Consider the following 25,723-nt stretch of genomic DNA (forward strand, 5'->3'; position numbering starts at 1 on the left):
AACCAGTTTTCCAGAATGGGAGTTGCCTCTGGTTAAACTGTATTACATGTCATGAGGCAGACAGGTTTGTGGAGGAGGGAATTGAAATGGTGGCTTGACCCAGTTGCCTGGCACTGCTTGGAGTACAAGGCCAACATGTTTTTAAAGGGGGTTAGGTGCAGGAGGAAGCCCTGGCATCTGCCCAAGGTCACCAGGTGTCGATGCCCATCGTGTACACGATACATCATGTATCAGAGCACTTGGTAGAGCATCACGGCCCACCAAATAGCCCAGAGTAACCTTTCAAAATATGCTGTCAAATGCCTCAGAAGAAGGAAAAAGTTTTATCCATTCAAAACCCACTGCGGCATAAAAGCTTTATGGCCTCACTTACCAAATATTTCAGGATTTTTTTGTCTTTCTTTCCCTTTTCCTTTGATGGTACAATAAAAATACTGCCTGTAACAACAATATAGAAGAACCATTAGGGAGGGGAAGGAGAACACATTGTTTTCTCATGCTCATTGCCATCCTACGCTACGATAACAATTTACTTTGACCTTTGGAAGAAATGCCACAGCTAAAATATTACTAAGGGAGACACATTTTACAATACTTCTTTGTAAACTTCTTTGAGGAAGCAGGACATGAAGTACAGTGCTTGGCTAGTCTAGAAGAAGAAGAAAATACAACGAAGGCCACATCATCTCTCCCTCCCTCCCTCTTCCTCCCTTTGTTTAAAATGTTTTCACATCATGGGGTTGCCTGTGAAATTTACTAGCTTTACTGGCATTGCATATAAACTGCTTAAAATCTGCCAAACTTTGTGCAACCATCAGTGTGCTTCTGAAGTTCCCCTAATGCTGGGAACAGGTGTGCACAGCCAAAGCACAGTGCAGGGCTATTTGAAAGCCCCTTTGCAAAGAACCCCACACTGCTTGCAGAGGCTGTCTCTCCTTCATCCAGACTGCTGCCCCACCTCCTGACAGCACCAGATAGCTCTGGGTGGCCAAACCCAGGGTGATTCAGGGCCGTCACAGTTTGACTCAGTCAAAGCTCGGTCCCTCTTTGGTTTGGGATGGGTCTTTGGTAGAATCCGGTGCACAGCTTTACCTTCTACCCACTGCTGTCATCCAATACCATTTTCATCTGCTTTCAGAAGGCAAATCAGGTGTGGAATGATGATGGCTTTTGGCCAAATGAGTCCAGAACTCCCTTCAAAGTGCTGGCCTGGGTAATCCATTAGCAGGCAGGAGGCTGGCATTAATGGAAGATGGGTAGCAACTGGGACTTGTTGTAGCTCTGTAGTATTGCCTTCCTGATCCCTCTGCTGGCCTCTAAACCGTGGGTCAGCAAACTAAGGCCTGTGGGCTGGATGAGGCCCAATTGCCTTCTAGATCCGGCCCGTGGATGGTCCGGGAATCTAGGCAGCCGGCATAGTGCGCGCACGATGCTTTTTGCAACTCAGCCAGGCTTGGGGGGTCAAAAGTGAGACGGACAGCTGCTCGAGACAAACCCCTTCTCTGTCGCGCAAGCACAGCAATCGTTTCTTCCAGGGTGGGGGATGGGGAAGAGGGAAAAGGAGCCACAGTTTGGATTTCCACCATGGAGCTGCCAGCGACTGACCTCAGGAAGAGCAGCTGCGGCAGCAGGGACTCAGAGGCGCCTCGGGAGCGACACCTGTCGGTGTCTGTGGCAGTGGTGCTCCCCGCCAAAGGAAGTGGGGAGAGCCTGGGCGGCTGCACTCCAAAGCAGTTCTGTGCTCTTCTAGGGAGGCCACTTGTTAGCTACATGATGCGAGCCATGGAAAGGTAAACGGCCGCTGCCACCTCGTCTTCCCTCACGCGGGGAAAAGCACGTTTTTGCTTGAGCGAGCAATGGCTTTTCCCTTCACCCACGCATGCGCACACGCTCTTCAGGGCTGACAGGAATGGCGCACTTACCTCAGCCCCCCCCCCCGCCTTACGAGAGAAATAATAACTGTCAACACATAAAACACAAAGGAAGCAGTGTGGGTGTATGAGGGAAACCCTCCCCCCAAAAAATCACATTTGGGCAACGTTGGGGTTGGTCCCAATAAGGGTTTTTTGTCAAAAATGCGGGTCATAATCATGGCAACATATAGTCTGGCCCCCCACAAGGTCTGAGGGACAGTGGATCGGCCCCTTGCTGAAAACGTTTGCTGACCCCTGCTCTAAGCTGACTCAGAAAGAGGGGGAGGGTGTCGGTCAGCAGCCATGAGCACCTTGCAACCTTAGCCTGTTTAAGCTTTGTGGGTCTGCTATTGTCAGAGCTGCCCAAGGTCCCAGCTCACAAAGGACCAACGCTGCTTCGTTGTTAAGTACAAAAGTCTTTATTGAAGTTCAGTTTCACTTCCAGAGCCGCAGCGCGCAGCTCTACGTCTCAACTGTCAGACCGCTGATGATCCCTCTGAATCTCCTCCCCCCGTACACCAGTTTAAGACCCTCGCCTTGCTCCACCTTTTCCGCTGCTCTTTCCTCCCCCGGGTCCGCCTGCCCGCCGGGGTTTCGCCCTTTCTAGCCTCTTCTGACGCTGATTCCCCTGAGCCTTCTCCCTCCCTCCGGCGGGCTTTAGGAGCTGGTTCCCCATCCGGGTCTCCTGCTGTCCCCCGCGCCTGCACATTTGAACTTGGCGCGCGCACCCAGCCAGCAGCTTTCCTCCTGACCGTTTCACTGCTGCTGTCACTGCTTCCCCCTTCGGGGGGGGGGGGCTAGCTGCAACTGACCTCCCCTCCATTCCCCCACTCTCCGATGGAGGCGTGGTCAGCCCTGACTCACCTCCTCTCCCCGCTGGAGGGGACGCTGGCCCTGACACATGTGACTCTTCCCCCCCACTACGCTCTGGTGGGGAAACTGGTCCCGATCCCCCACTGCTGCTTTGGGGTTCCCCTCTGGCTCCTTGTTTCTGGTGCGTCCCCCCTGGGACCCCCCTTGCTCTGACCATCGGCGCCCCCTTCTGGGAATCTTCTGATTCGCTGGAGAAGCTCATGGAATCTCTCGGGCCACTGTCATACTCCCCTACGCTGCCCTCGGATTCTTCCCCTTCGCTCTCCAATTCCTCTCTCCCCAGTGCTCCTGCTCCTGATTCCCTGACAGCTATTGTCACTGTTAAGTAGTGTCTGGCATGGTGTGGCAGTGGGGCTTACCTGACCTCCCAGCAGCTGTTGCTGTTGCTTACGGGACATTGGCAGGGTGCAAGAGCAAAACCAGGAGCACCAAATTAGTTCTGCAGTGCATTGACTTCCCCTTCATCCTCCCCTTCTTCCTCCTAGCAGTGACTCAGCTGTTGGGAAGGCAAGTCAACACTGCTTTCCCACCACTTTATCCACTCCTGTCACTGTTGCAATCAGATTTACCTGTATCACTGCAGACTACTGTGTGCATTTACACCCCCCTGCAAAAGTGTAAATGTACCATGGCAGCTAGGGTGCTTTACTGCATTTGGCACCACAGCCCTCTCCTCACCAACCCTTTGGGCAATTATCTCAAATGCTACTGACCTCTGTTATTAACTCTTAGAATATAGTAGCGGCCTTATCTTCCACCTTAAGTATGTTGGTGATGTAAATACCATATGAACCAAATTGAGTTTGTCAAGTCAGGTCATTTAGGATTCAGTTTGCTGGCAATCAATCAGAGTTCTTTGCCGAAAGCTTAGGAAAATGTGTGTGTAGCTTTGACTTGATTTGCTCATTAATAAGGGTTTTAGAGTTATTAAAGATGAGTGCCTACTACAGGTGGAGACTTTCTTTTGATGGTTTGCCACCAGAACCAAATTCAAATAGAGCGGCTTGTTCAAGGAGATTTGGAAAACTCATTGCTGGTGCCAAAATTTCCTTTTGATTGTGTTAAAAACATGCTTCCTGCATTTGCCTTCGGCGTAAAGTGGATTTTGACAAACAGCTAGGATGGAGGCTGAGATAGTGAAAAGAGCCACAATTCTTCATGTGGATGTTATGATATGTTAGTGGTGTGTTAGCAACTCACCACTTCCTGGAATTCTCCTATAATGTAGAGTAAACAAGGCAGTGGCAAAGTAGACTTTCACCACATGACTGTGATGTATGAGAGTTTTCACATGATTGGGCACCACTGTAAAAACAATGTGGTTGTATGTATTTCTATACTTGATTGCCTTAGTTAAGTACAGTGGTACCTTGGTTCTCAAACACCTTGGTTCTCAAATGCTTTGGTTCCCAAGCACTGAAAACCCAGAAGTAAGTGTTCCGGTTTTCGAACGTTTTTCTGAAGCCAATAGTAAAATTTATGTTAAATGGTTGTTTTAGGGGTTGTTTTTAAAAGTCTGGCATGGATGAATCTGTTTTGCATTACTTTCTATGGAAAAGTGTGCCTTGGTTTTGGAACACTTTGGTTTTGGAATGGTCTTCCGGAACAGATTAAGTTTGAGAACCAAGGTCCCACTGTACAACCTTTCTTTATACAGTGGTACCTCGGGTTAAGTACTTAATTCGTTCTGGAGGTCTGTTCTTAACCTGAAACTGATCTTAACCTGAGGTACCACTTTAGCTAATGGGGCCTCCTGCTGTCACCGCGCCACTGCGCGATTTCTGTTCTCATCCTGAAGCAAAGTTATTAACCCGAGGTACTATTTCTGGGTTAGCGGAGTCTGTAACCTGAAGCGTCTGTAACCTGAAGCGTCTGTAACCCAAGGTACCACTGTATGGGCATCTTCTCTAGATTGCTACAGTTGTTTCCCAGTTGTTTCTAATACTGAAGACATGTCACAATGATGGTTTTCTGTCACTATAGTGCAGCTGGGCCAATTAAAAGCCCTTTAGCAGTACATCCATGATAAATACAGAAGGGGTCCTTACAATTAGGTCAATATTCATTTTATATGGTAGGAACAGAGAAACCTTGCCATCTCTCTGGGCAGAATGAATTGACCCAAGGAAGAAATTTGGGGGGCAGGAATGATAAGCAAGCATATGGAAAGATCTGAGTAAAAACTAGGACTGTCAACTGATACTTTTTTCAAAAAAGTTGAGTAATTACCTGCCTTTAATAAAGTGGTTCGTTAATACATTTATTCAATTTAAATAAATCTACATACACTTAGAAAGTGCAGCTCTCTTCTCATTATACAGCAAGTTCTGTAGCAATTCCAAGGCAGCATTATAAATTGCATGCCAGGCTTTACTAATGAAAGTTAAGCCGCTTTTGGCATATTAGGGGAATCACTTGGAAAATGTTCAAAATATTAATAGTATATTTGGCTTTGAGGTCTACACATGGCAAGTGTAAGCAGTGGTGAAATGTGACTATACTTGAGCTCTGCTACTACGAATATGAAACTGATGTGATGATGATGCGTTGTTTAATATAAATATGATTATGGAGATTTATGGAGGAAGGTGTGTCACTATGATAATTAAAAATGAAACCTCCATAGTTAGAAATGGTATACTTCTGATTGTCAGATGCTGAGGACAAACATCAAAGGAAGGCCATTGCACCCTAGTTGTGACCTTCCCTGACTTGTCACTTTTGCATATAGTGCCCTATACTAGAGATCCACTAGACTAATCCAGCAAGTCAATCCCCATACCTCTGCTGATGTAACCCCACATATTATTATTATTATTATTATTATTATTATTATTATTACTACTACTACTACTACTACTACTACTTCTGACCAAACTGGGGGAGGCAGTGGAAGACAGGAGTGCCTGGCGTGCTCTGGTTCATGGGGTCACGAAGAGTCGGACACGACTAAACAACTAAACAACAACAACTACTACTACTACTACTACCGCACCCATCTGTCTGGGTTCCCCCAGCCAGTCTGGGCAGCTTACAGCATACATAAAAACATAGTAAAACATCAAACATTAAAAACTAAACAAATATTAAACTATTTACAGTCTGTTATTTAAGGCTCACATCATAAGAGTTAATCTTCCACAACACTTGTTTCTAATTCAGTGTTAGAGAGATTGACCACATATCTCTTGTACAGGCATGGCCAAAACACAGGTGTATCCCTCTCTTGCTTGCTAGTTCACAACTAAGAGTGCCTTGGTGTTAGGTATGCTTAGGGAAAAAGGGTTTCACATTAAAATACTTGTTGATTAATAATAGGAAATGCAAGAATAATTTAGCCAGGTTTATGGGAAATGGGGAATGGACAGGTTAGTGTCTTTCAGGTCCTTGCCGCTTTGTTTTTTTCACCCATGTATCTGTTCTGTCACATTTATGCATTCATATGAGAGTTTTAAAAAGCCTGCACGTTTGCCTTTTAAAATGCATCCGTATTCAGATTTTAAATGCATTTTAATATGTTGCTTGAACTGAGAACAGCTTTGGAACGTTTTGGAAGTTCTAAAGCTGGTGGATAATTAAGTTCCAATTAGTATTAGTCTGGGAAGTGTGGGTCAGGTCCATTTCTTCTGGAATACAAAAAGATCAAATTCCTCAAGCATCCCTATTAAAAAAAACATTTGTCTTTCTTTGTCAGGACAATTATAATAAATTTGTTCAGAATGCGTATTATTGGTAGGTTGAAACCCCCCCCCCCTGATTTTTGTCTCTTTTTTCTTAGTTCAATGCAAAGGGTATAAATTCCAATTCACATGCAAAATTATGACATTTCAGAACTATGTTTGGGCACTGAATGTTGAGCTAAGATTCAACCAAAGGTCAGAAAACCCTGACCTAGCTAATGCCCAGACATGCTGTTTTTGCTATCCACTATAATCTCTTATTTTGTCTCTGTCGGGTCTTACCAATTCTGATTTCATTTTGTCAGAGTAAACATACATTATTAATAAAAGAGGAATAGAACATTTTCTCTTTCCTTTGTCTGTTCCTTCTAAGTGTCTTCAACCACCTTGATAACTGGGGTAGAACAAATTGAATTCTTCTTCCGTCTCCCCTGTTATACTGAAAGTGAGTCAGCCAAATGTTCATGGATTCCGAATGTACAGTATTTATGTTTATTTATCACAGCTGTATCTAGCTTTCCAATGTGTAATGGTGGGAAGTTTCATGTCGGAAACAGAGTTTTCTTTCTCAGTGTTGGAGCAGATAAAATTAACCATTTAGGCAGAAATCCTCAGCAATCCACGAGCAGCACCCAAGTGGCTTCTCTGGGACTCAAGCCTAGGCAGTGTGTATGGAGGTCCTGGGCTGTCCAGACAACAAGACCTCCCTTCTTGGCCTCACCAATGTGGTCCAAAGGACAGCAGAGCAATACATATGCACAAGGTGCCATTCAACCATCTTAGGGACTCCACTTGGTGTAAGGTTTACTTCTTAGCCCTTTTTTCTCCTGAAGGTGTCCCGCAAGGCAGTGGAGGTCCAGGGTCAGAGTTTTCCTTCTCCTAGGTGGGCTAGCTTCTCAAGTTGTCACACCCCATCAGCTTTTCACTTCTCCGTTGACCACTGGACCCACTATTGGTCTCATCCTCTTAAACCACTAGAGTCTGTCTTCACATGCAACTTTCTGACTAGTTGCAGGACCTAGCAGAGTAAACGCAGAATCCACGGAAGCAATTGGCGACTTAGCTGCAGACAGGATAGACGAAGCAGGAAGCAGGAACTTGTAGTTAGGTGTTTATTATATACAGTGGACTATTTACAGGAACAGAACACGGATCTTTAGCTAGCTCTCTCTGACACGACTCACAACTCCTACACTGACACAGAACTCTGAACTCACGAACTCCTGAGCTAACACATTCCAGTTAGTAGGCCATTAATTATCACTCCCTTGAGAGAGCTTGACCAATCAGGGAGCGGTATCCATGTCTCTGTTATCACCAGGCAGACTTACTCCTTCAGATTGCCTTCTGGCTGTCTGCCAAATCTTAATTGACTCTGTGTGAGTAGCTGCACATATTCAGATTCCCAACAGAGGAAGTCCCAATTTGCTTGAAACCAATCAACTACCCTCACCTGGTGTAACTGACCAGTCAAATCTGTTCCTGGGATGTGGCTGCTGTCACATGCTGACAGCTTCTAGAAGCCACAGGTGAGAGCTGAGTGCAGGGTGGGGACCAAAGGTGGACAAACTAACCCAGAAGGAGCATGATGTGTCCCCCACCAGAGGTACTACCCTTCCCCTAACCACCCACCCACACATTACAACACTAAAATCACCATTAACATATCCAGTATCAAATGCAATAGAGAAACAGGCACTAAAATTACATAGTTTTATTATGTACATTTGTTCTCAAAAAAATACGTTGATTTCATCTACATTCTGATAATATGTCAAATTCTGTTTACAGTGGTACCTCAGGTTAAGTACTTAATTCTTTCCAGAGGTCCGTACTTAACCTGAAACTGTTCTTAACCTGAAGCACCACTTTAGCTAATGGGGCCTCCTGCTGCTGCGGTGCTGCCAGAGCACAATTTCTGTTCTCATCCTGAAGCAAAGTTCTTAACCTGAAGCACTATTTCTGGGTTAGCAGAGTCTGTAACCTGAAGCGTATGTAACCTGAAGCATATGTAACCCAAGGTACCACTGTATTGCTAATCTTGAAAGGACATTTTATATCACATCATGTAAGCTGCTTAGAGACATTTTCTTTTTGATTAAGTGGTACATAAATCTTGCTAAATGAATGGATATGATCATAACTGAGCAGCTCATCACAATCCTGACAGCCCTCCCTAAAGGCCTGGGCAAAGAATTGCATCTTCACCTGTCATCCAAAGATCAATAACATGGGTGCCAGATGTACCTTTAAGAGAAGGGTAATATGGAGATAGGGATGCGGGTGGCGCTGTGGGTAAAACCTCAGCGCCTAGGACTTGCCGATCGCATGGTTGGCGGTTCGAATCCCCGCGGTGGGGTGCGCTCCCATCATTCGGTCCCAGCGCCTGCAAACCTAGCAGTTCGAAAGCACCCCTGGGTGCAAGTAGATAAATAGGGACCGCTTACCAGCGAGAAGGTAGACAGCGTTCTGTGTGCTGTGCTGGCTCGCCAGATGCAGCTTGTCACGCTGGCCACGTGACCCGGAAGTGTCTGTGGACAGCGCTGGCTCCCGGCCTATAGAGTGAGATGAGCGCACAACCCTAGAGTCTGGCAAGACTGGCCCAAATGGGCAGGGGTACCTCTACCTTTACCTTAATATGGAGATGGGGTGCCACCACAGAGAAGGCCCTCTCACATGCTGCCACCCAACAAACTTCCCTTGATAGTAGAATTACAAGGAGGGCCTCTCCTGCCAACCTTAATCCCTTTCGCTTCCACCAATTCCCTTCACAGTAGGGTCTCTGTTCCAGCTGGGGCTTCAGCTGAAACAAGCAGGGAGGCAAATTTTCCAGATCCCACCTGAAGCCCCCAGCTCCACTTCATGTGCTGTTCAAGATGCTCCCCTGGCCACGCGGAACAGATTTGCAGGAGGCACAGAGGGCTGCATAGGTAAGGGGAATCAGCAAATAGTGCCTCCCTCCCCAATGGGAGCACCTCATGAATGGAATACTTCTCTCAGGAACTTGGAATCTATCCCTTTAAAAGATGTATTTGTCGGCATGCAGAGGGTCGAAAGGCCAGCCGGCTAGCCCCAGCTGGGTCGTCTCCTTCCAGCTATCCCGCTGCGAAGACCCATCGGCCTCTGCAACCCAGGCATCAAAGCCAGGGCACACTATATCAGCAGAGCAAACTGCACACACAGAATAGGCATGAGGCTTGTGGAAGCATACTACAACTATGGATTTATTAATCATAAATCAGGACAAAGAAACATGTCGTCTCTCTCTTTGTCTTCTTAGAGAAACAGAGGAAAGCCAAAGCTATACATACAACGGAAGTTCCCAGCAAGCTGTGCTGGTATGTGAACAGACATGTGACATGCAACAGTTCCATGTCTGCAACTAAAGGTGGAATGGAAATTCTCAACAGTATTCTCCTACAATGCACCCATTTAAGTGTCAAGCATTTACACCTTTTGTTGTCCTGCAACATTTCACAGTAAAACACTGAGAATTTCAAAAAAATGTGCACTCTGATTCATGAGGACAAATAGCATTGAGGCAGCCAAATTAATACGCTTGGCAGGCAAACTCCAGTAATCAGTGACAAATCCAGTATATCACAGACACTGGTCAACATAGTGAGAAAAAAAGTGTTAAACCCATTAAGGTGTAGTTATTGTGTGTGTGTGTGGTACATAAGCCAGTGAGACCTATAAGCAGGGGGTAATATATTTATAGACGCTGCATGCACTTTGGGAAAGTTCGCAAAGCCTTTCTTGTGTCAGTGCTGTGAAATTCACCTGCATCACCTTCCAATGTGCATTTGAATGAGGCTAGCAAGGAGTCAGCCTGAAATTCTCCCCTCCTACCTCTGCAAAAATCACACCACTGAGCCAGTGGGAAATTCAAACTACTTCAAGCGGAACAGCCACCGAAGCTGTTGAAACATGAGATAGCAGCAAGCAGAGCACCCAGTGTGCTGAAATCTTATTCAGGACATGATTTGTATCTCTGGATTGTTCATGTGAGCTTGGCCTGAGGCACTGAGCATCAAGGGGATTGGAGGGGGGAAGAAGAAGGGCTAGAGAAGAGAAAGAGGGTAGCAAGGAATGCAAACCCACGGACTCAAAAGGGCACATGTTCTCAAAGCCCGTGGGGGTGAACAGCTGCATCCTTACTCAATTCAAAGCCGCATGTGACTCCGGTGAAACAAGACGGTCGCTTCATGTAAAATGGGGATGCGTATGCAGGAGTGGACTCAGTAGGTGGAAGGAAGAAAAATGTGATGTGAAGCCCAGCATAACTGAGTACCAGCGGTGGGATAGGAGAAGCGAGCACTCCCCACCCCATCCCTACCGCTGGACACAGGAAGAAAGGATGCTGCCTTATGCCAAAGCAGACAATTTGTCCATCTATCTCAATACTGCCAGCACTGGCTGGCAGCAGTTGTCTAGGGATTTCAGACAGAAGTCCTTCCGAACCCTACAGCTGGGATTGGACCTGGAGCGTTTGCATGCAGTACCTGTGATGTACTAGGGGGGTGTTCCTTGAAGAAAGGACCATTTTCACATGCTCTCACCTGTAATTCACTTCCTTCTGTACTTCCTCCACTGTGTGTGTGTGTGTGTGTGTGTGTGTGCTGCCTCTCCGTTTTATGCTGCAACACTGAATTTTTTTATGCTGTGGCACTGTATCAGTTTCATTGGTTATGAGGCTTACTTGCTTCCATCCTTTCATAATAAATAACGTTCCTAGTACACATTAAAAGGTAAAGGTAAAGGGACCCCTGACCATTAGGCCCAGTTGTGGCTGACTCTGGGGTTGTAGCGCTCATCTCGCTTTACTGGCCAAGGGAGCCGGCGTTTGTCCACAGACAGTTTCTGGGTCATGTGGCCAGCATGACTAAGCCACTTCTGGCAAACCAGAGCAGTGCACGGAAATACCGTTTACCTTCCCGCCAGAGCGGTACCTATTTATCTACTTGCACTTTGACGTGCTTTCGAACTGCTAGGTTGGCAGGAGCAGGGACCGAGCAACGGGAGCTCACCCTGTTGCGGGGATTTGAACCGCTGACCTTCTGATCGGCAAGTCCTAGGCTCTGTGGTTTAACCCACAGCACCACCCGCGTCCCTAGTACACATTAGCTACATGCTATCTCCACATGCCTGACATCCAAGTGACATTTCCAGGTAAGTACTTGGTCTAAACTGGGAAAGAACCCTCAAAGTGCTAAAACAAAAATCCACACAGCATTACTCTAGATCCCCTTATGGGAGGACTCCATAGGTGGCTCTGCTCATTTTCTGTTCTGCTTCATCCTTAATGTCTTTGCCTCTGATCTTAGCTGAAGGATGAAATCAGCGCAGGGTGAAAAAAGTACTAGTGGGTTTGTAATTAGTTCCAAAGCAAGCTAGTGACTTCCACCAAATGGAGGAGGCAGGTTAGCTGCCAAGCCCACTTTAAGATGGGGAACATTGGTTGATGAAAGACTTTAAAGGTCAAGATGATTTTGAAAGTCTCCAAATAACCTTTAACTCATCTGCTGTATCCTTGCCACAGGTTTCTTTCCAGGAGATAAGAGGCAAATTTGCAACCAAAACCTAACTTTAACAGTAGAGGCTGGTTTATAGCTTCGTTTCCTTGTGTCACAAGAATAAGTCTGTGGGTTCAGCGGTACAAGTACAGGCAACTAGCTGAGATCTTCAAAATGTAATTAGGCAGAGGGAAAACATACTTGAAGGTTCAGGAGGCTCATGGAGAGCCCAGGCAGCTCTCTGAGCTCACAGATCCAAAACCAGTTACCAGTTTGAATGACAAAAGACACACGAAAGAGGAGGGTGGACAATAGTCTTATTCCTGCTTCGTGAAGTTTAAAGTACAGGTCATTCAAACTCTCAGTGCTCTCCATAGGAAACTGAGATTATTTGCATGAAGAGGTAAAACTTTTATGATGAGGTTCTGTGGCTCTGTTTGTAGACTTGTACAGTTCCTCCAAGTCTGGACCCCATGCTCATATGTTTGTACGGATGTCCCACCTGTGTAGTCCCTGCTGTGGGTAAGGCCCCCTGGTTCTAAGGATTGGGATTCAAGAAACCTCCATGTGAAGAGGTCTGTGGACAATGAAGGCTTTTCTTTCTCAAAGTCCAGTAGAGAGCAAGAGTATAAGACCCTTTGTTGTCTGAGTTTCACATCCCCTGAGTACCACATCCCATCACTTCCCTGGGGCTGGATACAAATGGTGGGTGGGGCCAGGTGAAGAAGTGGGCAGAGCAATGGATGTGGCATTTACCTTTGCAGAACAGGTTATATCCCAGCCTTGAAAAACTCAGTGGTTACTTACTATGCACAAACCTTTCAGACCTTCCATCCTCCTTCAAGGCAAGCAAGAGGCGTTTTCACAGTTCAAGGGCACATTCTAGCCAATCAAAAGCATTCAAGGATGCTGTGGCTTCTGGGAGGCGTGTATGATCTGGGGAATGTGCAGAGTGGAATAAAGAGGCCTGGAGGACCACATCTGCTCTCCTCCTAGGCCTGTGCTTTCCCAACCATGAATATAGGATGTGGTCGCTCAATCTTTTGCCTGTTTGCTTACCAGTAGGAGCTTAATAATAATGATAATAATCTTATTATTTATACCCTGCTCTGGGTGGCTTCGAAAACATATAAAAACATAATAAAACATTAAACATTAAAAACTTCCTGATACAGGGCTGCCTTCAGATGTCTTCTAAAAGTTTTGTAGTTCTTAATCTCCTTCACATCTGATGGGACAGTCTTCTATAGGGTGGGTGCCACTACCAAGAAGGCCCTCCGCCTGGTACTTGCTGAGCCCAAAATACTTGCTAAACGATCCTCGCCGGCTCACCTTTCCAGGCAAAATGTAGCCTGTTGAAGCAAGGTTCATGTGAAGAGACGCACAAAATGACGCTGGAGTAATGCTCTCTCCAGCACCACTTCGTTACTTCAAGAACTAAGCAAAAGAACTTCCCCATCAAATCTGATCTCAGTGACAGGCATCATTGTTCTCTGTCTAAATGCATTCTTTAAGCTATTGCATTATAGTATATGCTAGAGTTGGGAAAGGTAGAAGATAGCAAAACATTCAGATCTGACAAAAAAAAAAAATCACCAGAGCCTCATGTTTCTTGCCACATTTGCAGTAGCATGTATATAATTAATTCTTGCTATTTATGTACCAAGGTACTGCTGGTACTGCTGCCTTGACGGCGGATGTTCCTTGCAGTGTTCTTAGGGTGTGTTCATCCCCCCCCCCCCGATTCTATCTAGTTCCGTATAATATGTATCTGTCAAAGTTTTATAATAACTGGTATTTTTTCTTCCAGTTCTGATTGCTGAAAAGATGCAGACGTACAATAACTGCTATTTTCTTTAAAGAAATCAGCATGATTTTGAAGGATGGTTTATAATGGCTCCAGAGGACCTCAGAAGTATATATATATTAAAAAGGAGCAGGTAGAAACTGTAACAAACAAAGAATAAAGAAAGAATGCCTGACTAAATCAAATAACAGCAGAATCTCTAGGTTGAAAAGGTTAGAACAGTCTGAAAGATGGTGCTGTGGGATGAAGCGAATGTTGTCTGAAATTATCTGAATAAAGGCCAAATAGGTTTTGATGATTTCTGGAATGGCGCAAACTGCAATTTGGATGCTGCTTCTGAAGTTTGTGTTTTGCATCCTTTTCGTGCAGCAAAAATAAATGAGCAAGATGGGGAAATAGCTTTCCAGCTGACCCCTGTTCAAAAAGTTATTACTCCCCATCTTTGTAGCTAAGAAACGACTAGGCTGTTTGAAATAATATCCCTTAGCAGTGTATAAAATATTGGTTCTAAAAAGTGTGAGGATGGGACTTGGGTAGCTGTGGGGGAGGAGAGGGACCTTCAGTGTTAGCAACTGCTTCATGGTAATTCTTGTGCCCCCCCCCCCAAGAAGCAGTTGCTGAGACCAAAGTTCCCCTCCTCCCCACAGCTAAGTCCCCTCCTTTCCAGGGTTTTCCCCAAGCAATCAGAGATGGTACCTACATGCCTGTCTTTGTTCCTTCCACTTCATGGCTCTTCTGGTTCTGGAAGACCAGCAGGGAAGGGAGCTTGTCATAGCAAGACGGGAAGACACTGTGACATTTCACCAGCCTGACTCATCTCTGTCTCTTGGCCTCTCTCCTCCCATCCTGCTGCTTCAGCTTCAGCTTCTTCTCTGGCCTTCTCTCTGCCACAGACTCTCCCAGCTCACTAAATCCTGTTCCCTCTTCAGCTTCTAATACCTGCTCTTTCCAATCTTCTCCCTCTTCTCCCTCTTCTTCCTCATCATTGCCGGCTCTGAGTCTCTTCCTTTGCTGGTTCCCCAGCTGGTTCCTCTCACCAATCTTCTGCATCCAACCAGTCCAAGACAACCTGGAAGGGGAAGGCCCTGACTGGCTCCAGCTATAAGCGCCCCTGCTCCTCTTGAAGTTACTGCTGGAGACGATCAGACTGGAGTTTTCCTTAGGGATATTTTTGCAGCTACTGACCTTAGGTATTTGTATTTCTGTAAATAGACCTTAGTATGACTTATTAGTAGATTGATTAATCTTAGATGTTCTGATTACCCCCCCCCCGATATTTGTATATTGATTTAGATTTTCACAACATCATGGAGTTCAGGATTGGGGAACCTCAGGCCTGGGTTCCAGGTGGAGCCCTCCTGACCTCTGAGGCTCTCTCCTAGACCATGTGCCTCCTAGGCTCTGTGCCCATCTCTAGTGCTTTTGCTTAGCTGGGATGTGATCTTGAACTGTGTGATAATGCCTCCTTCTCACCTGGATAGTGGAGCTATGTGTGGAAACCTCGGCTTTTGTGTGATCAGAATGCACCATGTTGTGCAAAGGTAAAGATCATATCTGTTGTTCTATCCACTTTTACCACTGGCCACCGCTGAGTGCTGGGCCACTTGGAAGACTGCCCATGAGAAGATGAGGCCCTTGGCTATAATTACTAGCGGATCTTCTTGAAATGTTACATTTTAATATGCTAAAATATTCTAATGTTGAAAACTCTTGCAATAGAGAATAATAATAATAATAATAATAATAATAATAATAATAATAATAAATTTTATTTATACCCCTCCCTACCCGGCCAGAGTTGGGCTCAGGGCGGCTAACACCAGTAAAATTACAGTAAAAACATAATGGGGGGGACCAATTTAAAATACAGGTTAAAATGCAATTTAAAATGCAGTCTCATTTTAAAAGTAGCCCATAGATCAAAACCATAAGGGGAGGGAAACATAAGGGTCAGACAGGCCAGGCTGAACAGCTCTGTCTTGCAGGCCCTGCGGAAAGAAGTCAAGTCCCGCAGGGCCCTAGTCTCTTGTGACAGAGCGTTCCACCAAGTCGGGGCCAGTACTGAAAAGGCCCTGGCCCTAGGTGAGACCAATCTAACCACCTTCCTTGCGACCTGGGACTTCCAAAATGTTGTCTTTTGTGGACCTTAAGGTCCTCCGTGAGGCATACCAGGAGAGGCAGTCTCGTAGGTACGTGGGTCCTAGGCTGCATAGTGCTTTAAAGGTCAAAAACACATTGTTGGCACAGGGTTGTTGCAGGAGCAGTTGCTGTTGGTTTTTTGTATCTTTATTTTAGATCTTGTTTTGATTCATGGGTAAATTGTTCAATTTGGTTGTGTATTTTTAAACATTTTGTTTTTTGTTTATAACTACTTTTGTTATGTTGTGGTTATTCCCCCCCCCCTCCCCATGTTGTAAGCTTCCTTGAGCACAGTTTGAACTCTGGAAAGGTGGCATACAGATAAATTTATGTGTGTATATATATCAGCAGGACACAGAATAAATGGATGAAAAAATGCTCATCTAATTATTCTACTGTTTCTCCTCTACCTTCTCACTTGCACCCTGAATAAAAAGTAAACAGGAGGGATTTAATAATGTCTTCACACATTATGTTCAACTTTGGTGTTAAAATGGCTGAGCAAACACAAGTGACATGAACCGCAGCTTCTGAAAAATGTAACCAAAACAGAATTTCTAATATATATTTTTTACTTCGTTGTTCAGTGGTTAATGTGTTCTCTCACTGACAATATTCCTGTTCAGTAAGCTCACATAAGCATTTCATGCTTGAACTGTAAGAGCAATTAGCATTTATTTGTATGTAACACAATACTAATTGGGACATCATCCAAAAGTGACTACTAATTCTTCCTTGCCTTGTTCTACACATCTGGCACATTGTAAAGTTATTGTTCTGCTATGCCACTTTAGGAGAGGAGGTCATGTAGGATTTGGATTCTAGGACTTTCAGGTGGAAAGAAGAATGGTGAACTGTGTGAGGAATCTTTGGCCCACCAGATGTTGCTCACCCACAGCTCCCATCAACTCCCAGCAGTGGCCAGGGATGATGGAAGCTGTAATACAGCAACATTTGGAGGACCAAACTTTCTCCACAAATGTACCACAGTGGTACCTCAGGTTACAAGTGCTTCTGGTTACAAACACTTTGGGTTACAAACTCTGCTATCCTGGAAGAAGTACCTCGGGTTGAGAACTTTGCCCCAGGATGAGAACGGAAAATGTGCGGCAGTGGTGCGGTGGCAGAGGGAGGCCCCATTAGTGAAAGCACGCCTCAGGTTAAGAACGGACCTCCGGAACAAATTAAGTTCGTAACCCGAGGTACCACTGTACATCCAAACTTGCATGCCACAGAAAAGCAGCATGTTTATAGGTGTCACACCAAAACCTGACCTCCAAAGTTTTGAACCCTCCCCCCCCCCAGCAAAAGTGGCTTCCATTTTTCTGCCTCCATTTCTCTGGGCGCTATGGAATTCCAGTGGATGTGGAGTTTGGGCCTCACCTTACAATTGTGAGGTGGCTGAGGGTGTTGTGTGAGTAAACATTCTTCCAGTGCTCTGCAGCCCCCCTAGCTACGCACACTTCCTGCTCTGAAGACAGCTCCATGGAAAGAGTTACCTCATGACTTCTCCCCTCAGCTATAACTGAAGCACAGGCACCGAGTAAGTCTGCAGAGTGCAGACCACTGGATTTGCAGAATGAAAGAACACTCACAAACACCCCTTGAAAATAAGGCAAGCATGGCAAAGCAATACCCATTTCAGAGAAATTTTACCTTACCTTTCATAATGTTGAATGCAGTTTGTTTTCTCATGAATCGATGGAGAATGGTGCAACAAAACCTGAGAGAGATTTGTGGTATGGCATTACTTCATAGTTGCTTCCCTAAAGTGCTGCTTTTCTCTGTGTGGCCATAATCCCTGCCCCAGCTCAATTCAGAATCAACATGCACTTTTTCATATTGCTCTCTGGGTATAGCTGTAATCCACTGCCACTCCTAGAAAAACAACACACTTGGCAACAACAGTACCTTTTAAATTTGTTCCTTACATTTACACACATACATATATACATATATATATATGCACACACACATATATATGGGTTATCATTCCATAACGTTTTGAATTGTTAATATGGCACATTTAATATACATTCCATCTCTCAGACAGTGACAATTTTAACTTTTGACCTCCCTCAAAAATGGATGTCTACCTAATACGTAGTCCAGTTGAAGGGGATGTGAGTGAGGTGTTGCAAACGCCATCTGACAAATTCTTAAAAGTATTTAAAAAAGAGCATAGTGGATTTTTTTCCCCAGGCTGAAGAACAGGAACAAATATCTTTGCATCACTCATGTGTCAAGCTGTTTTTCAAGCAGGGATAGAAACAAGTTCTGTAATCCTTGGGAGATCATAAATCATGCAGCTTTTACCTCGGCATCACATTATGCTACGCCTTGCCACACATTCATGCCTCTTTCAAGACGCTGCAATCAAGTCTAGCGAGTGACTGGTAGCCTTTGAGGCCAGGCACAAATCCTATTTCCATAGTACAGAACATTGTACAGTGGTTAGATAATGTGTCGGTGATGAATCTTCCTTCTCGAGTTTCTAGCTTCCTTATCTGTCAAGGCTGGGGAATAATCACCTTTGTTTTTGTTTTTTGAGTAAACACTTGTGATTCTTCTAGTTGTATAGCTTTTTTGCTTAGGAGCCCACTTTTGGGACAACAACAAAAATGGAATGAATAAATGCCTAATGTTTACTAAGAAATCAACCAAATAGCCCAACCCAGCTTTGTGAACTGTATGACATAATGAAGGAGTAGCATCAAAAAGCACTTGTTCTTCCAGGGATACATTTAATGGTCCAGTTGCTAATGTCATGTCTAAAATTTACCTAGGAAGCTCAAAGCTGCCTGGAAGCTAAATAAAGAACTTAGGTGTCTGGTCTTTGATGCTGGAAGAAAATAAGAAAAGCCTTGTTGGATCAGGCCAAAGGTCCATCTAGTTCAGCAACCTATTCTCATAGTGGCTAACCAGAAAGCTATGGGAAGCTCACAAGAAGAGTGCTCTCACCAGTGCTATTTTTCTAGAAAAAAAGAGGTACTGGAACACCTCCCCTGTTCTCTTATAATGGCAATTGCGTTCTGGCCAGTTCCAGCTGAAAAAAAGCCCTGGCTAGTGATTTCTAGCAATTGTTTTCCATAGGCATTCTGCCTCTGACAGCGGGGGCAGAAGATAGCCATTGTGTCTAGAAGCCATTTTTAGGGGGAGAACTGAGTAGTCAGGGGTGCCAATTTGAATAAAATATGGGGGGAGGGGCAAGTAAGCCTTGCCCTGCATAATCAATCACATGTGCATACACACCCATCAACTTTGGGGCCCCCCAGCTCCCTCAAATATATTATTGGGGGGGATGGGGACGAAGGCCCCTCGGCTCCAAGGAGGTGGCTCCCATGCAAGTAGTAGTGAGGAAAAGAGTATTTTGATTAGAGGCTCTTATTTTTTTTCTGTAACACATTTTAAGGGTAAATTACAGGTTTGGGAGAGAGATTCATGTGACAGAAGTATCAGCAGCAGCAAGAAGGATCTCTTGTGGTGTAAACTCATGCAAGCCCACTTGGAAATAAGTCCCATTGCAGGGGTAGCAAATGTGGTGCCCTCCATATGTTGTGGGCAAACATTTTTACCAAGCCCAGTTGCATCCAGTTTCCAAGCCACCACTTAGACATCTTCGTTTACTACACATAATTCTTATGTGAATGGCTGAGACTATGGAACTACTTGTCACTGTGAAACAAAGTGTTTTGACAAGTCGGGATGCTGTGTCATGTGTGGCCAGTTCAGGCCCATAGATGTCTACACTTCTAGTAAAATAATAGATGGCAGAGAAACAGTAACTGCCATTAATCTTTTTCCTGCTGTGGCCTTAAAAACTGATGAAGATGGGTAATTTTCAGAAGAAAAATGGGAGGTGATGAAAGGGTTAAGCACCTCTTCCCTCCTGCTATTTTCCCTTCACAGCAAAAGCTCCCCAGGATGTTTTTCATTTCAACAGCAGGAGAATATTACATGCAACTGTGTGTAACATCTAGTAGCTTGCCCCTTGGTTAACCCAAGGAGAGAAATTAGCCATTAAGTCAATAACAATTCCCTTTTCCCGTGCCATAGTTCTAAAATGGAATGTGTTCTGGTACACATCCTACACGCAAAATTTATCATCTCAGGGCTGTGGCTAAATATGTTCACGATTCCACACACACCCCATTATCCTAATATCTTTGTGTGCACGTTATTAAGCAAGTGCATCTGTAAGTCAAGATTACATTAATTGAGGTTGATTATTTAAAATAGCAAAGCCTACCATTGCTAATCTGGGAAGGATAAAAGGGGGGGGGGAGAGACTATACAATGGACTCCAAACAAATCAACTCCTACACATCAGCTTGAAAGTATAGCTGTAAGGAATAATTAACATTTCCAAGAACAAAAGGAAATGGGCTTCATTTGCAAGGATTAGCTAATTGTTTGGGTCCATTTCCTTTTCAGACTATTCACATTTCTGCATGTACAATTAGACATGTCTTTTATTCTTCCAGTATAAATGCATAAAGCAATAAATTGACTTTAGTTTGAAGGCAACGTAAAAGGGAAGTGTTGACTACTTTCAGCCTTTTAAGAAGATAATCAGCAATAATGGATAGCAATGCCTTAGGAAATATATAAAAGAATTTACTTATGTCAAAGCGAAAAATAACGATAGGGGTGGGGGAGAGAGAGAGAGAGAGAGAGAAGGAAGAAAAAATACCTGTTACTTGTTTGATTGGTGCTGCTTTTGTGAAGACTGGTAATTTCTGTGCATTAAGGTGCATTGCCATAAGCAAGAGCCACCAACACAAGCAATTAACAGGGCTGCAAAAATGCACACCCCCCGCAAGCACATTTTGTTCATTGAGTAAGGGAAGGAAACAGCACCAGTAGCAGACTACACCTCAGCCCTTAAATTACACCATTAGGAAATCTTAATGGATTTATGCTGAGCTGCTAACATTCTATGCACTAGTGCCAACCTCTTTCAAGAAAGAAACAATTCCAAGGATAATGTCACCTCTACTTAGGATGATTTGCACCTCAATCTTTGGGCAGCCCAGTTTCAATATAGGCAATGTTGACGGTGCAATCCTATACGTGTATGCTCAGAAGGAAGGCCCACTGAGCTCTAGATAAGTGTGCTGTGGAATTACAGCTGAAATGCAAGAGCATAACCCTCTGACCAAACTGCGGGAGGCAGTGGAAGACAGGAGTGCCTGGCGTTCTCTGGTCCATGGGGTCACGAAGAGTCGGACACGACTAAATGACTAAACAACAACAACAACCCTCCAATATTTCTCTGTTGAAAATGAGGATTTCAATAATAATAATAATAATAAGAATAAGAATAAGAATAATACCCCACCCATCTGACTGGGTTCCCCCAGCCACTCTGGGCGGCTTCCAACATATATAAAAACATAATAAAACATTAAACATTTAAAAAGCTTCCCTATACAGGGCTGCCTTCAGATGTCTCCTAAAGGTCGTATAGTTACTTACCACATTTTTTGCTCTATAAGACGCACTTTTCCCCTCCTAAAAAGTAAGGGGAAATGTGTGTGTGTCTTATGGAGCGAATGCAGGCTGCGCAGCTATCGCTGAAGACAGGAGAGCAAGAGGGATCGGTGCGCACCGATCCCTCTTGCTCTCCTGGCTTCAGGGATAGCAACGCAAAGCCTCTTGAGCGCAGCGGGAGCGCTCCTGCATCTTCGCTCAAGAGGCTTTGCATTGCTTTCTTGTTTCGTGTTTTCCTCCTCTAAAAACTAGGTGCGTCTTATGGTCGGGTGCATCTTATAGTGCGGAAAATACGGTATCTCTTTGGCTTGAGAATCGCATAACTCCATACCCTCCAACACATTTTTGATGAAAATAGGGACGTCCTAAGGAAAAGTGGTACATTCCAGGGTCAAATCAGAAACTGGGACAGCTTTGTAAATTTGGCAGTGTCCTTGGAAAATAGGGACACTTGGAGGGTCTGCAAGAGGGCTTGCTGGCACATTTGGCTGAACACATAATGAGAATCTGGCCCCTGGTGATGCAAGCTCCCTGGTTAACTTGTAGGTATGTTCAGCCAAATGGGTTTACAAGCCCAGTTCAGGCATTCCCATTCAATGTGGGAAGGATGGAGGGAAATGGAGCAGGCATGCCTGACATATGCACACTTCCCCCTTCCCCAGTTTAAGCATTCAATCCTTGTTTCGAAGACATGAAAGGGTGCTTAAAACCTCCACTGTGTGAAGGGATCCCTCCTTCTCCCCTGCATGAAATATCTCCCTCATTATAATATAATCATAATCATAATATAGTCAACAAATGCCAGTACACTCATTAAAGATAGAGAGAGAAGAAGCTCATTGATTCTACTCCGTAGTATATTATGTATGGGCTTGTGGGGCATTTAGAGTAAAACAGCCTGAGGAGAACCCAGTTTACAGGCCAGCACTAAGCTAAAAGTGCTTTTTTGTATTCAGAAGATTATTATTCTTTTAAAAAGAAAATATATATATCGTATCTTTAAATAAACCAGTTTAAAACCTATTACAGGCATTTTGCGTTCCTTTCCCTTGGACATTCCCATGACCCATTTTTAATGCATTTAAAGCAAAATGTTTAGTGAATTTTAGTTTTCATGCTGACATGTTCAATCAGGTGGAAAATTAAATCAATATGATGTAACTCCCAGTTGCATCTAACCAGCATCTTTGCACTGAATGCTCAGGGTTTCAAATACACTAAAAACAAACAAACAGGTTTCCATTAAATTAAATGGCAGATCTGGGGTTTTCATAGCAAATATTCAATCCATTATCATTTTCAAGGAGGGTTTCATTGCACGATCAGTAACATTGCCAAAGGATAATGCACTCTCCAGCTGTCTCCATTTCCTGGGGATAACCCCTATTTTCTGGCAGTGGTCTCTGCCAGAAGTCATTGTTCTTACTTAGTCTTTGTTTGGGCCGATATAGTGTTTTCCTAGTGTATCTTTTGAAGACTACCACTGCCGTATGTCTTTCATGAACTGTTTTTGGCCCCACTCACACAATGCATTTAAAGCGCTCTGATGCCATTTTAAGCAGCCATGGCTTTCCCCCAAAGAATTCTGGGAGCTGTAGTTTATGAAGGCTGCTGAGAGTTGTAAAGAGAAGCCCATTCCCCTCACAGAGCTGCAATTCTCAGAGTTCCCTGGGAAGAAGGATTGACTGCTTAACCCTAACCCTAACAGGACATAGCCCTGGTAAAACCAGGGATGTTCCTAGGGGACCAGATTTATCAGACCATACCAGCCCCCTACCTTGCAGAAATCCACTATGTTGAATACCACAGACTTCTTACAGCGGCTAGATTAAATGTCCTTGACTCTGCGATATTGTGGGGAAGGTACAGGGGAGTACCATACGCCCAGAGAACCTGTCATTGTGCCATGGGTGTGGTTGAGTCCACCGAACACATTCTCTTGATTTGCCCTTCTTATGCAGAGCTTAGACAAATTTTTATAGACCCACACCTATGTCAATTTAGCTTCCTACCTGGAGAAAACCAGGTTTTACACTTGCTGAATAATGTCACTAGAGCTATACCTTCCTTGGTGGCCAAATTTCTTTTTTTAGCTTTTAAGCGTCGCAAGACTATAATTGACTGTATTGATATGGGGCTATCTGTTTAGCCCATTTTAGTGTTGGCTAAGATCTAAAATCTTCCTGGATGTTTTAACTGTGTATTGACAAATGTACTTTTTTCTGACTGACGGTCGAATAAAAGGTTGTTGATGATGACTGCTTAACCACTTTGCCATTGTGCGCTTAAATAAGTGTGGCAGGGTCAAGTGCACTTCTTCCTCCCAGTCCTCCTCCTCTTTGGCATCTTGCCCCCTCTTGACTGGTAATTCTCATTTGTGTGTGCCTAGTTGCTAGGGAAGGTGACAACATTCAGTGTTGTGTGTGGTGTGGTGTAGCTGTGTATGCAATAATTTCATTTCTTTAGCTATCAGCTATAGCAGAACAGAAAGAACGTTCAAGATTAAGGAACTAATTTACCTCTTAATTTCTTGGCTGCCAGCACAAATAAATAAACATATAGGGTAGGGAACATGTTCAAGGGTGTGGTATTAGCTGCTGCCGTCCTGTCCTTCTGGCTTAATCTTTTACTACATTGTGATTATTTCCTGGGCCATATCTTCCTTATACAACTCTTTCACCACAGATCTTCCATGGAGGCACTGTAATAAACCCTGGAGCACAGACCACTTTTTCTGAAAGTTATTCTCAAATTTTCAGTACCAAACAGCAAAAAGAATACAAACTCAGTTGTGCAAGGAAATGGTTCAGTTTCTATGAACTCTCCTTGGACACCCTTGTAGTGCACTGAGTTGTTGGTGAGAGCAGATAAGATCCAGTCTTGGCTTGTACAAATATCTCTAGCAACCATAAGATTGGACCGTGATATCAATACTACTGCTGCCCATCAATGCATTTTCAGTTATAGTTGATAAATGCAGACTATCACCAAGCTCTTCACAACTTTTCCTCCACTAATTATCCTTTCCTAAAAGTTCTGATTTATCCCATGAAAAAGAAATTCTTACAAGTTATATATATATACACACATCCATAATCGTTTTCTTCTGTGGAGCTTCTAATCCGTACAAATGTCCAGCTTGTATCTGCTTAATATTTCCTGGCATGAGATAAATGTCACTCAGTTTTATGGGGATCTCACAGTGTGTGTGCATGAGGGGGGCACACACATAAGAATATATCAAATAAGCAACAAGCAGGCTGAGACATGTGAGATTTAATTTGTTTGGGACCATGTTCGCAAGTGTCTCATTCTTATGCTACTTCTGTAAGCTTGGAGGCAGTTATAAGAAGACCAAAAACTGACAGTTGTAATATTTTATTCCCGATCTAAGTGCTTATAAAATGGAGATGTGCTGGATCATTTCCTGCCTTTGTTTCTTTGGGCGTAGTGTGAGAAGGCAACAAACAGCTTAAGTTCCTATTTTTGAATCGTTTCCCTTGAATCAGTCTTTATTCCCTGAATTACTGCTAGGCTGAACAATTGTATGTGTAGAAGCAATGATTTATGCTTGGGGTGCATAATGTAATCAGAAGAGAAACAGTCTCTCTCCCTCCTTCCATATTGTATGGTTAAAAAACCATTGGTTAAGAATGCTAGTTGTGACTAAATTCTTATCACTATGTCCACATGTCTATATTTCCACAGTATGTTGGACCAAATTTAATTTATGCCTCCCCTGAAATCCCCTTCTATCTTTGATTATTCTTGCTGGTTCGTGCGCCCTTCTATATATTTTTTATTTTTCCTTGGATTAGGAGAATCATTGGTTTGCATACCTATATCAGTCCCTCCAATTACTCAAGCTGGATGAGTTGCAGTGAGTTGTGTGTCGAGGTCCCCAAGCCACCCCTTAAATAAATCACAATTCACACAGAATTTTTGTTTAAGGTTTTTGGCATAATTTTGGCCACAACTTTATTAAAAGACATAAATGTGAGTGGTTGCCCAGGGACAGAACTGACTTCCGGATTCCAGTGAAAGCCAGTAAGGGAAAACAATATTGGGGAGAAATGGAGCTGATCCACGGGCCCTCACCTTCCCCGCATACTCCCAGGGGCTTGCGCGGCCCAAGCCCCATTCAGGGGTATGGATGAAAGAACGGCAAGCCCCTGGATTCCTTTAGTGGAATTCCCTTGCAGCAGCAGCATTGGAGGGGCAGGCACAGCCAACCCTTACCCCTCCACCAACCAAATTTTAACCAATGCCTAACTGCAACCTTACAAGTTATGATAATTTGCT

At 44.2% G+C, this 25,723-nt stretch overlaps 1 long non-coding RNA gene across 1 annotated transcript in view; it reads right to left on the reverse strand.

Moving 5' to 3' along the window:
- Nucleotides 1-388: 388 nt before the first annotated feature.
- LOC310759858 overlaps nucleotides 389-25,723 on the reverse strand; it is a 66,329-nt gene continuing 40,994 nt past the window's right edge. Inside the window, exons 4-5 of the long non-coding RNA XR_014546581.1 lie at nucleotides 17,590-17,651; nucleotides 389-438 (exon numbers count right to left, since the gene is read on the reverse strand). This is a non-coding gene — a long non-coding RNA (uncharacterized lncRNA). The remainder of the gene's footprint in view (nucleotides 439-17,589; nucleotides 17,652-25,723) is intronic.

Source organism: Podarcis filfolensis (assembly GCF_964270895.1).
Source record: "Podarcis filfolensis genome assembly, chromosome: 3".
NCBI lineage: Eukaryota > Metazoa > Chordata > Lepidosauria > Squamata > Lacertidae > Podarcis > Podarcis filfolensis.